The sequence below is a fragment of the Orbicella faveolata genome, unplaced genomic scaffold (genome assembly GCF_042242905.1).
Source record: "Orbicella faveolata isolate gen_17 unplaced genomic scaffold, um_ofav_v1 contig_2, whole genome shotgun sequence".
In the NCBI taxonomy this organism is placed as follows: Eukaryota; Metazoa; Cnidaria; class Anthozoa; order Scleractinia; family Merulinidae; genus Orbicella; species Orbicella faveolata.
In genome coordinates this window covers 21,702,920-21,709,503 of record NW_028301547.1, presented here as the reverse complement: position 1 = coordinate 21,709,503, position 6,584 = coordinate 21,702,920, and positions in this window count along the sequence as shown.

The window sequence follows — 6,584 nt, the reverse complement described above, 5'->3', positions numbered from 1 at the left end:
ATGGTACTCTCTTGAGCCATGCCCCTGGGAAGATTTCTATAAAAATGTGGTAACATGAAAAGTAAATTGATTTTAGTTTTGCAAGTTGTTAGGAGAAGTTGTGAAATGATTTCAAAGAAGAAACTGGGTACTTCAACTAATTGAAAACGGGTATGCTTTTAGATGAATGTCATTATTTTCTTTTCTTTGTTAAAGCTTTTGTAAAAATTGTAAGAACACAATTTTTTAAAATGATACACTAATATTGATAATGATAACAAAAGATCAGTGATGGTAGTGTGTAGTCTTATCGTTATAATGTCTGCAGTTTGTTTGTCAGTTCAGTATTTGTTAATTAACTTTGTAATATTGCTTTGGCCTTCACAATGAATTGAGTCAAGTTATTGTTAGCTCTCAGTAGTTAAGTTATAGTGTTATTTTTATAGTTAGAGTTTCTGTAGTCACTATAATGGGTGATCTGATGATGTGAATCAGCCTTTCTGTTGTGAAAGGCCAGTCCATGTCAAGTCAAGTCAAGTCAACACTGGCTGGCTATACTCTCGGTATTTACAACATCAGCTTGAGCCATTGGATATTGGATCATATGTACTCAAGGCATCCATGGTTGAGTGTCGTTCAATATCCTTGATCGATACCCTCGATTGACCCGCAATTGACATCTCAATCTACACTTGACTGACATCTCAGTCAATACCCAGGCAACACTAGATTAACACTCGATCAACATCTCTGTCAACTCTCAATCAATAGTCTTTCAATAGTTGGCAGAGTGTCAACCGACTCACATGTGTCGACCGACACTCGATTGCACATGTGCAAAAAGTAGTTGACTGTCGTCAGACTGTTGACCAAGATGTCAATCGAGTGTTGACCAAGTATAGATGGATTAATGCTGATTAAGTATTGATTGAGATGTCGATGCAGTGTCAATCGAGGATTGATCACGGGTATCAGTCAACACATGACCGCAGATGCCTTAAGTACACACGACCTGAGCCAATTGATCTGTCACTCCTACACAGTCAAAGCTAATGAAGGAGACACATCCATTGGCAGGATAATGTATGTAGAACAGATAAAGGATAAAATCAGATCAAGAGACAAAAGGTTTTATTGAAGAGTTCACCCTCTGTAAAATGGTCTTATTTGTAACTAATTATAAATTAAATTATGGTGAACATTTTTATGAGTATGCATTTTTGATTAAGATTTACTATTGTGATTTTAAAGTTCTGGATCAATTTTTCAAACAATCATTGTTTAGTTGTTTCTGTTGTTTTCTCCTCTCCCATTTTGCCTATCCCAAGATACTGGTAGACTGGATGCCCTTCCCTGGGGTGGGAGAGAGATCATCCGTTTAAAAAGGGCAGGGGTGCTCTTCATGCTTTTTAGGGGTTAAAAAAGCAGGTTTGGTGCCCTTTAGGGTGTTCAACCTCAAAAGGTCCAGAACGGGAGCTTTTACAGTACCTTTTAGGGTACTGAGCCGAAAAAATATAGCAGGGGATAATGTGTTGTTTTAGAATTAGTACCTCTTAGGGGTGAAAAAATTTCAGGCCACGCCCACAAAACAGGATCTTGGTACCTCTTAGGGGTTCTTTTCAAAATTTCTGACGAGCATCCCTGTCATTTTTATATGGGAGCCTCCCTCCTGGGTGCACTTATAGCAGGTCTTTGTATACCATAAGGTCCCAGAACCAGTTGTTCAAAGTGTTAGTAACTCTAACTGCTAAATAAAGACTATCCAATAGATATGGGCGAAGCAAAGTACACTATCCTCTGGATAGTGAGTTTTCTAGTGGATTGCATTATCCACCCTTTAAACTCCTCAGGGCCTGGTGGCTTGATAAGTGGAGTTAATATCACTTGTTAAAAACTGCTGACTACGATAATTACTATAAATTGTAACATTCAAATATGTTGTCAACACAATCTCTGTAATATTAAATTGTATATTAAGGTAGATATAATTTACCTTATTAAGAATAATTACGAGTAGTTTAGGAGCAGAACTAAAAATAATTTTTGTTTTCTTTTTTCTCTCCCCCCAGTATTAAAAAAGATTTATCTGAGTACCCTCTTATAATATTTGTTGAATAGAAAGGCAAATTAAGTCTGCAATTGAGCCAACGAGCCCAACAGGGACCCCAGCAGGCTAACCCTTGCATCAGGTTTTAGTCGGGCATGAACATGCGTCCATTATCCAGAACCTCCACCTCCCATGCTAACCCTTTGAGTCAACGTTTTCCAATATCTTTCTTTTTCTTTAGGAAACAGCTCTCGTGGAAGCTTTCAATCAACCCCATTTAAATAGTCAATCATACCCAAGCAGGAGCCCATGGGCTAAGAATTACCCTTTCTAATAACTGGACATAACTGTGGCAGGACTGGGATTCCCCTTTGGCCTGGCCTCTTCCAGGCGTTCATATGGTTGAGGCTTAGCATGAGAAACGGCAAGCAAAAGAGGAAGAGAGGGGCTTGGTGAGAAGAGGGCACTGCGCCTTCCCGTGCCAAGGTTCTCCCCCCATTCTTTGCCAGCCATTTTTTGCGCTGCGCCCTAACTGAACGCCCACCGTTGCATTTTTTATTTGCAGAGATAAGATATTTTGTGGGAAACCAGAGACCCCTGTGGTAAATACAGTTCTAAAAATAGAATGATACGGGGAAGGGTAGACTCTTAGTTATAGTACGTATGGAGGCTCCTAGTAATGGGCTCCTAGCATGAAGTGGCCAAGACAGGTGCAACCAGGACAAGTCGCTTGTCTCTATATCTTTCTAGAGACGTGATTAGAAAGTCTAATAAGGCCCTTACAATATTGCTTGTGGCTGGGGATTGGTGCGAACGGCGCCCAGGGCCTTATAACGTAGGCAATCAGAAATCAATAATTTATCAGCATGGAACTTCAGCATGGTTCATCGCGCTTGTCTTGTGGTGTTTGACCTACGACGATTTTGAAAAAAAAAAAAAAACAGAGACATCGGTGAAACTTCGTATATAAAAGAAATCTTCGAACTGTTGAGTCCGAGCAAAAATTTGCGTTTTGCGTGCACGGCCTGGTGGCTTCACGTTGATCCACCCACACTGCTCTGTTATCCTGGGTCTTATTCGTGTGCGTGGTTTTATACTTGGGTAACAAAAAACAACTTGAATTTCAATAATTGTTTTGAAAGTCAATTATGCATATGAACTTTTAACACTGGCAACCAGGGGGGCAAAAAGCACACAAAAGCAAAACGCACCTGGAAAGAGCCTTCTGTTTCGTCGACGAAGAGCAATTTTGTTGTCGGCCGGCCGCCGCCGCAGCGTATGATACGTGATGAGCCGCTTACTCGCAAGCTAACACAATTACGATCTCAGTAATAGCTAGTAATTGTTTAGACATTTAATTGCTCGCATCCAACCTGCGTAATAATTTAATTGTTGCGCTGAAAATGAGAGATGTAGAGTATACTAAATGAATTACATTTTCCAGCGTCGCTAGTGCTGTTAACTAGTAGTCTGTAAAACCATTACTTCTTGTTTTTAAGAGATTCAGAAATTTCGTGCCGACTCAAGTGGTTATAACTTTTTTTCCGTTTATCCAAATAGCATTAAAAATCATTCAAATACGAAAACAAAGCACTTGGAATAGCATATTGACAACAAAGCAAATATCAGAGGCCATGAAATGCCAAAAACGCAAAGATGTCGTCATAGACATCTTCTTTTCTCTTCAATTTTTGTTCCACTTCAATGGTTCTCTGCGTGAAACAAATATTCAGGAATGTTAGTGAAATCTTTTCTCTTGTTTCTCTTTTTTCAGTTTCCTAAACACCTATCACCCCTGGAGTTTTATACATAATTAACTAATTTCGACCTTGTGAAAGAGGATGGAGATGTTTCCTAGCCATAACAAAGAAAAGTACGGCGGCAAGTTGAGAAAATTCATATTGTTTCGAAGTGAGGGTGAAAAATAAAGGACGGATAATGGGATGAACTGTCAATCGCGAACTGGCTTAATGTAGCGTTCATCCTTCAAATAAGGGTAGATTTCATCTATAACGGCGAACGTCGAGGAGAATTTTATTTATAGTCGGTCTCAGACCTTTTATTTGAACACCTGCTTTTTACACGGAAAATACCTTTTATTGCACAGAAGGAACTCTCTTCATAATGGTCTCAAAGTATTTATAAACGGTAATTTTAGACTTAAGGTCATGCCTTAGACGGTCCCTTATCCCAACCCCTCCCGCGCCCCACCCAAAACACACACACTGAGTTACTCAATGGTCAATACACAAAGAGCACATAGCCACATGGTATATGTGCAGAATTCGAAGTCAAGTTGCTTATCTTAAATTGTTCTAAGATGACACCCACGAAAGATTAAAAGAGCTATGGGATATCACCTCCACTGAAAAGCATTAAGCCTAATTTTTTTACATGCCAGTTATGTAATCCGTGTCTTAATCACCTTTGGTCGAACTTAGCTGCTCTTTTTAATTCCTCAGTACAGCTTTGCGTACACTGCTTACCACCCCAGGCAATGAGAAACGTCGAGGGGAGGGGAGAGAGGGACTACCGTTTTATGTCACCCTATTGCCATTTATTTTTTTCATCTTGATTCACTGCACCCGGATCATTATTCAGTTGACGTTTCCTTCCACTTATATGGCTTGATGATGCGGCTGATGTTGCCAAACTGGGTCCGCCATGCTAGCCCCATGCAAAATGTAGTCTTCACGAAAATAAAGCGGCATTACATATAATGTAAACAACGAAAATAAAGGTTTTCCCTCACGCAAAAAACCTTTGTGACCACTGAAAGAGCTATCTAAATAAATAAATAATAAATAAATAAATAAATAAATAAACATATTTATGCAGGATGACCATTTCAGTTATAAAAACTGCTATCAACATGGGACTTGCGTAAAATAAATAAATGAATAATTAATAATAATAAAATATAAAATATGCAAAAATCTAAAAAGTTATATAAGAAATCTAAAAATATACATATAAAAAGAGATAAAAAAAAAAAAACTGGAACTAGATTGATATACAACCATGATTAAAAAGATCTGCCCATTTATAGAAGAAACACGTTTTTTAATTGATTCTAATTTAGCACTATCAATAACTAATTTGTTCTTAGTCCTAAAGTCATAATCATGAATATTATGTCTTTTAAGTTGAAAATATTTGGAGAAATAACTTGTGGCCGTTCCCTTTAGGCACTTTTCAGTAACCAGTTCAACGTTGTGGTTTTCTTTTCTTCTCGTATAAAGATTGTCCTAACAGAGACTTGCAACCATCTGTTCTGTGGACAAATGGGCAGCTTTGTAGGAATAATGATGAAAATTTTCACATGTAGGTAGTAATTTCGATCTAACAAGATTGAGACTGCCACCCCTTGACTGCGATGTGAAAAATAGCCCTGCCTCTCAGTGAATGAGTGTCGATCGCTTCAACAAGCAAGTATCGGCAACAACAACAGTTTCAAAATTTAATACCGGCTGATTCACAAAAGCGCAGTATTATGGCGGCGGCAAAATTATCATATACCACCTCTTACTTTACTGATGATCAGTCGCTCGTGTGTATGCAACTAAGCTTTCTGTTGCCTGGAGAACCCGGCTGTGTTGATTTTTCGCGAGAACTGAGAATGAATCATCTTCCATGGAGGAATTGCAATTGATTTTGAAAATAAATAAATAAATAAGAGTTAAGTGCCAATATGAGGAAAAGAGAGGCGTTCATTGATAATTGGAGAAAGTTATTCCCTTGAATTTTCCTCTGCAAATTTATTCGAAACTCTACCAGACAAGTTAGTGACACCTGCAGCTACTTGAAGAGGATAACGTTTTCGTACTTTATCGCAACTGAAAGAAAATCGGTATTGAAACACCTTTTCATTCACTAAAATTTCATAACAAATTAATAAAAGATGGTATTTTCCAATTTTCGCTAAAAGTGGTCAAAAGGTTTCGATAACGATGCTGCACTTGGAACACGTGCCTAGAATGTTTTGGCAAGAAAATATCACTTAAATTTACGGATCGAAACTTTGCCGTTTAGTGTTCTTTAGGGCGTCAATTTATTTCTACTGATTCGTATCTCTAAGATATCCGGTGATATGGCTGCTTCTTGCCTTAAATATATTGAAAAAACGACACGCCAGTCTGATACGGTTTGTTCAGTTCTGGTGAAGATAACGTGCGGCTATCTTTTGCCAACGAAAAAGAAAACAATGACCGGTGGTTTTATTTACACTCGCGCTGAGCCCAACAAAGGGGCTGATTTGTCTTTTTACAAACGCGTTAATCCATATATTCATCTTCAACGAATGCATTTTTTAAAAAGATTCTAATCTCGTTTCGAAGCTTGGAGGAAGTTTTTTTTGATGGTAAAAAGTTTGACAGCTAGACCAAACACGATCTCCATTGGTCAGAATATATAGGTGGTCTTTATAGGTCTCTTTCAGCAGAGCATTTTTAAGATTAGGTACAGTTGGGAAACACCTGACAGCAGCTAACTGTAGCTTGCTTAGATCATGGACAGTTTCGAACATAGCATATGCACCAACACGAAGCTGCAGAGCATC